Raw genomic sequence first — 12542 nt, forward strand, 5'->3', positions numbered from 1 at the left:
GTGTGTGTGTGTGTGTGTGTGTGTGTGTGTGTGTGTGTGTGTGTGTGTGTGTTGGGCATGGGAGAATAACTTACTTGTCTCTCCATAGAATACCTATCAACAAACAATCACATTTGAACCCAATGGTGAGGACTTTGTGTCCCTTAGAAATCTTGGCCTTTGAACTAGGTTCAGTTTCTGAATGGGACCTTGGGGTCATGCCTTTTAGGCAGAGTATGAATTGTTCTCTGTTTAGGAAAAAGTCACCCCAAGATATTGGGGATGGGGATGAGTTATCTATAGCAGAGATTGCTAGATGTTTTCTAATAACAGGTCCCCTCCTTTTGTCTAATCTATATCTGTAGAACTGCTGATTTTTATCTGGATACAAGATCATTCCAAATAAAGACTATATTTCTGAGCCTCTGATGCAGCTACAGTTCTTGTTCTGAGTTCATTTCTGACAATCAGAAGCTCTCTTGAAGTATTTGAAAGGGGAGAGGAAGGCAGAGGCAGTGTGGTAGTCTCTGGTTTGTCTGTGGTGGTTTCTTGATCAGGAAGGCATTTCTGATCACGATAGAGGCAAAGTAACTCTAGAAATAGCAGCCAGCCATAGTAGCAGTTTCCCAAACGGGCAGGCAGCTTCCTGAACACAGAAGAGGCAGTAGGTCCCTTGGTGACCGAGTTTTATGGTGCGACTTTTACAGTTTGTTTTAGAGAGCTTAACCTATAACTTATTTCATCAGTCTTCCCTATAATTTCATAGGACATTTAAAACTCTCTAGAAAATTCCTTTTCTATTTAAACTAGCAGAAAGACTCTTTTCTGAAATTGAATATATTTAATAAAAGTTGAAATAATGATTCTTGTTTCATAGATAAGGAAACCAAGGCTTAAAGACAATAGTCACCCAGCATTCTGCAGAAAAAGGTGCCCTCATTTGCAGCTCTTGTCCCCATCTCTGGTAAACACTTCCATCACCACTGACTTCAAACCTTCAAACATTTAACAACTTTAGGCAAAACTCTTGAATATTTAACACTTGGCTCTCACAAGCCAGTTCCTGCTCTAAAACACCACTGCTTAGAAAGCTTCAATAACTTTACTAAGGTCACCAAGCCAGTAAATATTTCATAAAAAGATTGCAAATAGAATGATATTTATTCTGTCTGAAGAAAATTATTCTTTATCAAGAGAGTTTTTGGCTGCCCACATAACACTAATCAGAAATTTGCAACATGTGATACTAATGCCTTCAGTGTCCTCATTTGTGAGAATTAGCTAATGAGGGTTGAGGCAGAAGTAAAGACGTTTTTAGTATCTTAAAAGCTTTGGGTAGGATTCAGGTGGGTAGTCATTGCCAATATTATTACATGCACATGACATAAAAGGGATTTAAACAGCTTAAGACTATAAAAGTTGCAGATAAGATGAGACCTAAGGAGTAAGAAAAGTGATCTATAAATTAATACATTTAAAATCAGTACTATTGACTTCTGCTATAGTTTGAATGGGTGTCTTCAAAATTCAGGTGTTACCAGTGGATACTATTGAGAGAGGGGATTTTAACAGATAATTAGGTCATAAGGGCTCCTCCCTTCAGAACTAGGATTGGGCTCTCATATAAAGAGAATTTGACAGAGGGGGCTTCTTCTTTTTGGCCCTTCTGTCCCTTCGGTCATGTGAGGACACAGTATTCCTCTCCTCTGGAGGATGTAGCAACAAGGTGCCATCTTGCAAGCAGACAGCAGCTCTCACCCGACAGCTGAACCTGTGGCTCCTTGACTTGAACATTCTATCCTCTGGAACTGTGAGAAAATAAATATCTGTTCTTTATATATTAGCCAATCTCAGGTATTCTGTTACAAAGGCACAAACAGATTAAGACAACTTCTGTGGAACTGAGTTTGTGGTTGAGGTATTTGTGTAATTGACTCACTAGGAAAATTTCCAAAGACCACAAGGAGAATAAAAACTCAGCTTTCCCCACATTTAGATTAATCGTAATATTGTTTTTTGATATTGACTGAACAAAAGGTGTGCCTCCTGTTTTTCCTGAGGTTCGTAAGGAAATTTGGTGCTTAGGCTAGTGAGTTGGAGTTGGCTATTTGATCAGTCCTCCTGAGAACAATGAAGCCAGACACAGGATGTGACTGTGATGCCCTGGTCAAGACAGAGGCTTTTAGGTAAGTGCTCAGGAAAGATCTTATAATGACATAACATTATACTTTTAGAATTTTGAACGAAGAGCTAAATAAGCTACTAAAATATGAGATAAAGTGTGCAAATATGTACACTAATGAACATTTCATAAATATTAGCTTTGAAAAATTGTAAGGTGAGAGTGGTAGGAAAGAGAAGGAAATGGATAAGATATGACTGGAAGGCTTGGACATACAAGGTCTGACAATTAAGTTTGCAAACATGCCACCATGTGCATATGTTGGCAGCACTGTACAAACTCGGTAAAGTTTCATAACCTTGGTATATCAGTGTCTCACAGCTGTGTTCCTATTGATGTGTGGTGGTGTCTTGCAGATTGGTGTTCATTATTGTTGCATGTTTTTGTGTGCTGTCATGAGAATGTCAGAACTTGAATTAGAGCAATGAATAAATATTAAAGTCTTGTTAAACTTGACAAGAGTGAAAGTGAAATCAGAGACATGTTTATGGGGATAATGTCATGAAGAAAATGGCAGTGTACAAATGGAAAAGGTTTCCTGAGAGGAGATAAAGCCTCACTGATGAAGAGGGGTCAGGATGGCCAATAACAAGCAGAACTGACAAAAACGTTGCAAAAATTTGTCGAATTGTATGCCAAAATCATCAGCTGACTGTGAGAAGCATTGCAGACCAAATCAATATCAATAGAGAAACAGGAAAACCTTGACATGAGAAAGTTGTGTGCAAAAACGATCCGAAAGTTGTTCTTACATCTCAACAACGTGCCAGCTCACACAGCACTGTCTGTGAGGAGTTTTTAGCCAGTAAACAAATAACTGTACTGGAACACCCTCCTTTCTCACCTATCTGGTCCCCAGTGACTTTTTTTTAACCCAAAGATAAAGGAGATATTGAAAGGAAGATATTTTGATGACATTCAGGACATCGAGGGTTAATATGACAATAGCTCTAATGGTCATTCCAGAAAGAGTTCCAAAATTGCTTTGACGGGTGGACTAGGTATTGGCACTGATGCATAGTTTCCCAAGGGGAGTACACTGAAGGTGACCATAGTGCTATTTAGCAATGATGTATGTAGCACTTTTTCTAGGATGAGGTCACAAACTTAATTGTCAGACCTCAAGGTCATCTCTGCTCCTCAAACATACTCAGCAAACTCAAAACATGCTCCAAGTACTGCAGGAAACAGCATATGAGCTGTGTCCTTTTAGGAATCTACTGACAGGAAGATACGGTGAGTTTTCTTTCTCTAGGTAAAGTGATAAATATGTTTTTACTTTAAACTTTACAGGATAATAATAAAGTATAATAAAAGTAGAAATACTTCTCAAATTTGCTATCTTTATATGGTAAGTATATAATTCAAAAGGGCAAAATGTTTTGAGATTAAAATAATTTCTTATAAAGTAATGAGTTATATAAATCATATTTTATTAGATATAACTGCTTGAGAAAACATTTCCCCTAGTTTCCTTCTATTACAAAGAAACTCTTTTCAGATAATTAGAAAATGTTACTGCTTGACATGTGAGCACCAATGCTGAGTAAAGTAGGTATTTTAAAAATAAATGTGAAGACAATTTTATCTAAAATTGTCGTTTTTTGAAGAAAAAATAATTTTAATTTCCACAAAATTAGTTGCTAAGTGTGATAGTCTTTCATTTTAATATTTCTTCCATCTATCCTGACATCTTTTTTTATCTGCCACTGCTGCAGCTCATATTGGAAGCATTATATTAGAATCCTAATAATAGTATGAAACAGATTTCTCTAATTCCAGCCCTTTTCAACCCAAATCTATTCTCTGTACTAGTCCTTAATAATTTTCCTAAATCACTGTCTTCATGAGGCCAATCACGTCCCACAGACTAATGATCTACAATGTGGCTTATTTTTAATAATAATTACGGAAATGTGTTCCAAATAAGAAAGGCCTAAGATGTCCAATAATAGAGGATTGTTAATATAAGTTGGTGTCATATCAATAAAGTTAAATACAATCATTATTAAGAATATGTTATAGAAAAATTATTAATGTGAAAAAATATTTTTACATTATTGAATGTAAACATGAAGCATGCCATGTAGCAGTATGTACAGATTCTAGAAAACAAAGTAAATGCTCTGCAACTCAAAACTTTTGTTTCTGAGACTTAAAGAAAATAATAAAGAATGAGTACAAAGATTCCAAGTTCATGTTAATCCAAGAATTGTTCATAATAGCACAAAAATTAGAAATAACCTACAAGTTCAAAAATGTAAGACTAAATTTCTATTTCCAATCAAGATAGAGTGGCAAAAGACATACAAAGTATGTTCTATGACCATGATGAAATTAAACTGGAGATCACTAAACATTACTGGACAAACCCCAAATATTTAGAAATTACTTCTAAATAACTCATGGATCAAAAAGATACCAAAAGAAAATTAGAATTTTTTCTAACTGAACGAAAAAGAAGACAGTATAGTAAAATTTACGGATATAGCTAAAGCAGTAGTTATATGGGATTTATTTTTTAATGCTAAACATATAAATTTAAAAAGAAGAAAGGCCTTGAGTCAATGACACCAGCTTCTCTCTTGGGAAACAAGAAAAATTTCAAATTCTTTAGAAGATACAAACTACCAAGCTAATTCAAGAAGAAATAGATAACCCGAAGAACACTATATCAATTAAGTTAATTAAATTTAGATTTATAAACCTTCCCACAAAAAAAAAAAAAAAAATCAATTTTCAGATGTCTTCACTGGTAAATTCTACCAGATAGTTAAGGAAGAAATAATACCATTTCAACACAAAACTCTTCTAGAAAATTGAATGAGTCTTCCCAATTCATCTCATGAGGCCAGTATTACTATGATATTAAGGACAGAGAAAAAGATATAAGAAAACTACAGAGCAATATTCTTCATGGAGACAATAATTCTTACTAAATTATAACAAACTGAATCTAGCAATTTATTAAAAGGCTAATACATCATAACCAAGTGAAGTTTGTCTCAGGAGTGCAAAGTTAGTTTAACATTTGGAAACCAATTAATATAATTCACTATGTTAACAGACTTAAAAAGAAAAACAATATGATCATCTCAATAGGTGACGAAAAAGCATCGGGCAAATATGTAACATCTGATACCAATAAAAACACTCAAGGAAGTAGGAGTTGAAGGAACATTCTCAACCTGATAAAGGCCTCTAAGAAAACTGTACTGCTGGCATCATACTTAACAACGAAACTTGAAATGCTTTCCTGTAAGATGAGGAAAAAGGCAAGAATGTATATTTTTACCCCTCTATACAATATTGTACTGGAGATTTTAGCCAGTCTAGCTAGTTAAGCGGGGTGGGGGGTGGGGGGGGATGGGGACAGGGGACACACATCTGTATTGAAAATAAATATGTATAATTGTCTTTATCTACAAATGAAATTATCATCTGAAAAAAACCCCATAGAATCTATAAATATTTACTACATCTAAAAAGTGAGTTTTACAGGGTTGAAAGATGTAAGACTATATAAAAAATAAATTGTATATATACTAGCTACATACAACTGAGAATTAAAGTTAACTTCACAATACCTTTATGATAATATAAAAATATAAATGTTAGCAATAAATATGAGAAAAAATGTGTGTAACCTTTATACTGCAAACTAAAAAACATATTGAGAGAAATCAGTCCTAAATAAGTTTAAATAAATGTCATATTTATGAATAAATATGCATATAATGTTAATTCTTCCCCATATGATCTACAGATATAATACAGATCCAATTAAAATCTCAGCAAGCTCATTTGTAGATATTGACAGTCATTTCATGTGGAAATGTGAAAGACATAGAATAGCCAAAACAACTTTGAAAAAGAAGAACAAAGTTATCTAACTTTTACTACCTGATTTCAAGTCTTGGTATAGTTACATTGATAAAGATTATAATATTGAGGTCAAGATAGACAATTATATTAAAAAAACAGAATAGAGAGTCTAACAATAGACCCACACCTACATGGTTAATTGATTTCTCACAGACATATAGACTATTTTAAAAAATGAGATGGAGCAAATTTTTTTTTGTAGTACTACTGAAATTAAATTTTGCTGGAAAAATATAATATCAGGGAAACCCCATTGCGTCCCCTCCCACTGTGGCAGGTTTTCTGTTCTCTTAATAAATCCTGCTTTCTCAAAAAAATATTTATTATATATAATATCAACATGTTCATGATATATTAAAAGAACACAGCAGGGTCTGAAACCGTTTGTAAATGACTATGCTGTTTTTTAATGGGATCTGTATTTTTCAAAAGGATACACTCATATGTGTACACATACATGCAACAAAAATGATTGTTAATGGTGGAAACAAAATTGTTCATACTTTTAGTTTTGCTTTTAGTGTTTATGTTACTATTCTGTTACTTATTTTATGGTAGATGTATTATAATAAAAAACAAAACATTAAAATACTGCATACTTATTATGTAAAATGTAATAAGATTATTTTGGGGGAAAATATGTGTATGTAGTAAAAACGAAAGATATATTACAAAGATTAACAAAGGGAAGCAGAGTTACACATAATCTTTTAGCTTTCTGTCTTTCTTGACTTCCAAATATTTCACACTGGACACACCTTGCTTTCAAAACATTATAAAAGCAATAAACATTATTTTTAAAACTCTAGATACCTCTGTATAGCCATTTGGCTAAATATCTAATCTGATATCAAGATCCTACATGAACAATGTGGCCTAAATTGATCTTCCTGACTTTCCTCTTTTCCCACCTAAATCTCCCTGTCACCTCATTCACATCTCACATGGTTCTGTTTACCCACCTACATACCCTCACCTTCCTCCATTGCACTGTTACCTCCATTGATGCTGCTGTCCTAATGTACTTGGGCCTAATGTACTGTTCATTTCACACCAACCTTTGAAGTCAAATTCCTACTATCTGAAATTTCTCTGAAATATTCCTTTATCAAGTTTCATCACCAGCTTCCTAGGACTCTTCTGTCTTTCCCATATGTTTAAAACATAATTACACACTAATTAAAGTATTAGCAAGCTTTAGATTGGTGGGGAGCCTTTTTGAGTTCAATTCCCTAAGTTACCTGATGTACATATTTATCCTATGCTAAACAGACTGATGGTTCTGGAGCTATACTGTTGAGTTTTATTTTTTAAAAAACATTTTTTATTATAAAATTGTGGGATACAGTTAAGAGTTAGGTATACAAATGTGCATCGTTCAGGCAACCATTAATAAGGGGTGTCTCCCCATCCCCCGACAGATATCGACAGATATCAACAGATATCAACCACCTCCCTTCCCCTCCCTACCCTCCCCCCCATAGTTTCCCACCACTGTCAGTCCTTTTTTTATAGTATTATGGTAGATGTTCAAGCTCCACTATATGAGTGAGAACATGTGATACTAAGATCTTTGTTTCTGTGAGAGATCACTCAGTATTATAGTCTCTAGTTCCATCCAGGTTGCTGCGAAATTCATGATTTTGTTCTTTTTTATGGCTGCGTAGTATTCCATTGTGTATAAGTACCACATTTTTTAAATCCAATCCTCTTTTGATGGACAGCATGGTTGGTTCCAAGTTCTTGCTATTGTGAACAATGCTGCGATAAACATTCGTGTACAGGTATCTTTTTTATAGAGTGATTTGAGTTCTTCAGGGTATATTCCCAGTAGGGGGATTGCAGGGTCATATGGGAGGTTGTTATTTAGAGCTTTTAGGAATTGCCACACTGCTTTCCACAGAGGTTGCACTAGTTTGCATTCCCACCAACAGTGTAGAAGTGTTCCCTTTTCCCCCACACCTAACGTGCCCAATCTCAACTGTTGAGTTTTAAATCTTAACTCTGAGCCGGCTCGGTGGCTCAGCCTGTAATCCTGCGCCTTTGGGAGGCTGAGGTGAGTGGATTGCCTGAGCCCGCGGGTTCGAGACCCACCTGGGCAGTGAGACCTCATCTCTACAATAACTCAAAAAATCAGCCGGGCATGGTAGTGCATGCCTGTAATTCCAGCTACTTGGAAGACTGAGGCGGAAGGATCGCCAGAGCCCAGCAGGTCGAGGCTGCGGTGGCCGGGAGTGGCCACTGCACTCCAGTCTGGGCGACAGAGCTGAGACTCCAACTCAAAAAAAAAAAAAAAAATCTTAACTCTGCCACCTAATAGTTAGTTGATCTTGAGGGAAATTATTTTACTTCTCTGAATCTCAGTTTTCTCTTTTAAGAATTGGGCATAGCTGGGCTCGGTGGCTCAGCCTGTAATCCCATGCCTTGGGAGGCTGAGGTGAGTGAATTGCCTGAACCCGTGGGTTCGAGACCCACCTGGGCAACTTGGTGAGACCTCATCTCTACAATAAATCAAAAAATTAGCCGGGTACGGTAGCGCGCGCCTGTAATTCCAGCTACTGGAAGGCTGAGGCAGAAGGATCGCCAGAGCCCAGCAGGTCGAGGCTGCAGTGGAGAGAGAATTGGATATAAGAGAACTTATCTCAGAGCTGTCATGGAGATTAAGTGAGTAGTACTGACTGAAACGCATTCAGAATAGTATCTGGCACATAGTCGGCACTCAAATGATGTTAGCTATATAAAATAGTATAAAAATAGTTATCATGGTCCTTCCACTCCCAGAACAAAACCTCAGTTGTATGTGTCCATTTGGAGAACACAGAAGTTTAGAGACTGTTTAAGGAAACATTCTGAAATGAACTTATATTTGGCTTCCTCGTGTTTAGTTTTCTTAGTTAATCTAAGTTTTCTCATAGTTATCTATCTCAGAGCACTATTTAGAAAGCAAATAAAGTTAGAATCTGGAACTAATGTTTTAGAGAAAATTGCATTTCCAGTTGCAAAGCCCAATTTCGGCCAGTAGGTGGCTATAAAACACTAGCTAAAATCTGTAAGAAATTTTTATATTTTAAAGAAATGTTCGATATTGCACATTTACTTGCATAGTTTCTATTTTCTCCCTCATCAAGTAGGACAGAAGTAGAGAAAGAAAACTAGGAGTAGCAACTCTTCCTCTTGGAACCCAGGAGAACTTGTCAGGGGAGATAGGAAGTAATTTGGGGGTCCTCCATAACCTGTCTGCACACCAAGATAACAAAAAGCTTGGCAGAGATTGTGTTCTGTAAGATAGAGGTCCCCAACCCCAGGACATGGTTTGTTAGGAACTGGGCTGCACAGCAGAAGGCAAGCAGCCAACGAGCAAACAAACAAAGCTTCATCTGTGTTTACAGCTGCTTCCCATCGCTGACATTACCACCTGAGCTCCATCTCCTGTCAGATAAGGCAGGCATTAGATTCTCATAGGAGTATGAACCCTATATTGTGACCTGTGCATGCGAGGGATCTAGGTTTCATGCTACTTATGAGAATCTAATGCATGATGATCTGAGGTGGAGTTGGGGAGGTGCTGGGGAGTGGCTGCAAATACAAATTAACATTAGCAGTGAGGTTTTGTGGCAGGATGCAGCAAATGCTCAAATATATTTCTTGTATGATTGAGTGAATAAACACAGAAACATGTAGCTGGTTCAGGATTAGCAGTTGGCCTCATGGCAATTACCTGGAATAACTCCCACTAGCCCAGGGCAGGAAAGGGGTTGATAGCAGTTAAAGGTATTTCCTTTTGAAAGGCAAGTTGCAACTTTAAGGACCCGCCACGCAGGGCAAGTTTTGTTTAAGAAAGGCCAAATGGCCCAGAGACTGGCTATTTCATGGAAATGGAAAAGAGTCTTATCTAAAACCCCCCTTCTGAAGTTGATGGTTTACAAGCCTGCAGTTCCTGGAAACCATTTGCCTTTGAAAAATCTGGTTTTGCCGAGTACAACCTTGTAAGATTCCAAAGGAAATATGCAATCACTCAACACGACTCCCCTCCCTTACCTAAACAAGGGTATAAGGCCCCACATCTCCTGTTCTGGGGGGCTCGGTTTGGACGCATTCATTCCATTGAGCGCCCTGTGTTAGCCAGCGTAATAAATTGCCTATAATAGTCTCGGTGTCACGATCTCTCTATTTTTCCTGCTACAGCTTGACTGCTTATAGTCACCACCCCTACTCCCACTCCCACCCTCACCCTCTGTGAAAATATTGTCTTCCACAAAACCGGTCCCTGATGCCAAAAGGTTGGGGACCACTGCTGTAAGAGACACTGCTTATGTAATATGCACTCTAGATACCAGGAATCTTGGTCTTTCCACCCCACTGCTACCTAACAATAGGTATCTCCAACCTCCCTCTTGGACTCTTCTGTGGGTGATGGAAAATGCCATGGACTGACATGATTGGGAAACAGGCAGCTGCAGGAAAATGGAGGCAGAAGAAAGTTTGGATGCTTGGGAGATTATCAGTGACTCCTCTAGAAGCCTGTGCAAGTTTAAGGGAAGGCCTAAGAACCCAGGCAGCCGGTGCTTTAATTGACAGGCAAAAAATTTTCTCAGTCCCTGAACAAGTGTCTCCAGGTCCTAAACATTTGGATTTGAAATACAGGGTTGTCCACAATATTTAAAGTTCTCTGATAGATTCTCCCCAAGATGGCTATCACAAGCCAGTTTTTTTAGGAATAACTCCTCTTTGCATGTGTAGGAAAATATCTCTTTGCTGCTTCCTCTTCCTGGCACAGTTGTGGAGCTGGGGAGAGAATAACAGTCCACCCTCTTTTGTTAGTGGGAAGGTGGGAAAGAGAAGGGTGACTTCCAGACTGAGACCAAGTCTCAAACTGGTGTAAGCACGGGCTCCAGTTTTCTTCCTGTAATACTACAAAATGTTCTATATAAATGCAACTTGTTAGGGGGTTACTTTAAAAAAATTGAAGTTGAATATATAAAAACATAAAATTTGCCACATTTATCCTTTTTAAATCTTCAATTTGGTAGCATAAAGTACATTCACACAGTTGTACCACCATCCTCACTATCCATTTCCAGAAATTTTTCATTATCCCAAATAAAAACTCTGTGTGTTAGTTATTAAACAATAGTTCCCCATTTCCCTTTCCCTAGAAAGGATTATTTTTAAACAGTTTTGGTGCCCATAAAATCTGTTTATTTTAACGCCTCTTTTTTACATATTTTAACATTTTATTTACTAGGCAACTATACTGGGTGAAATTTTAGGGTTAGATCATCAAGTAAATACCAATTCTTTCCCCAAAGCAACTTTCAGTGAATTGAGATAGAGACATAAGTAAATGATATCAGTGTAATGTGATAAATGCTATGATAGATCACTGATGAGAGAACTAGTGTTTATTGAGCACAAACTGTCAGACTGCACCAAGTGCTCACCTATATTATTTCTTTTCATAATAGCCCTATGAAGTGACTTATATGAACATATTTTGCAGATAAGGAATCTGAAACCTAGATTGGTCAAGCAAGTTGCCCATAGATACCCAGGATGTACTTTAGAGGAGTCAATCACTAAACAGATAAGAAAGTTATGGTTCTGATCCAGACTGTGTAATTGACCAGCTTCATACATTTAGGTTTGTTCCTGCAGTTCTCTGTGCCTTAGTTTCCTTCTATAAAATGGAAGAACTATACTACAAGAAGAGCTCTTAGGATTTTTTAATCAAGAAGATGGGAAGAACTGAATGAGTACTGGAGAGTTCTAGTCACAGATCGGAAGAGGAAGTAAACTAAAGAACATTCTCCACCTTCACCCTTAATACCAGGAGTACCTCAGAACAAAGAACTTATCCTGGGTAGAGTGGGGTTTTGGGATTAAAAAGAGATGTGACCTCTAAATAAGTCTGTGACTTTAAGAATTACTTTAGAGAGAAGGTTGAACTTGGTCCAATAAATTTGGTGGGGGATATTAATTTGTTTTCTGCCTGATCTTTCCATTATCTTTCTGCCCCATTCAACAGTTAGCCAGCTCTACCTCCTTGCCCCAGGAAAGAGCTATGGCAGAATGATTTGTATTCAAACCTACTTGCCTAGCAGATTGCATGGAAGGACAAGAGGAAGATAGCAATACAAAAGGATTGAGGATGTAGGTCTTGGATATGATTCCACTGGACTAGGAGGGAGAGAGTAGAAGACAATGTATGGTATTTTCAGAAGGAATCTGCATCCTAACACTGCTAATGGGGTGGGGTTGGAAAATCTTCAGACATAAAAGTATACCAAGTGAGGTGTAGGCAGAGAGGACTGAAGTCCTGCAGATGTGGCAAATATGGGTAGATCTCCCCAAATACATCGCAGAATGATATTTCCAGGTCTTCGATGTTATGTTTCTGCTTGGAAAGGTATTACCTGCTTGTCTAATTCTTGGCTTTTAATTGAAAGTGTAACAGGCAAGGAAGACTTTATTCAAGGCTATTGCAAAAGGGGAAAGA

Source organism: Carlito syrichta, unplaced genomic scaffold (assembly GCF_000164805.1).
Source record: "Carlito syrichta isolate Samal-C Ts95f unplaced genomic scaffold, Tarsius_syrichta-2.0.1 Scaffold68718, whole genome shotgun sequence".
NCBI lineage: Eukaryota > Metazoa > Chordata > Mammalia > Primates > Tarsiidae > Carlito > Carlito syrichta.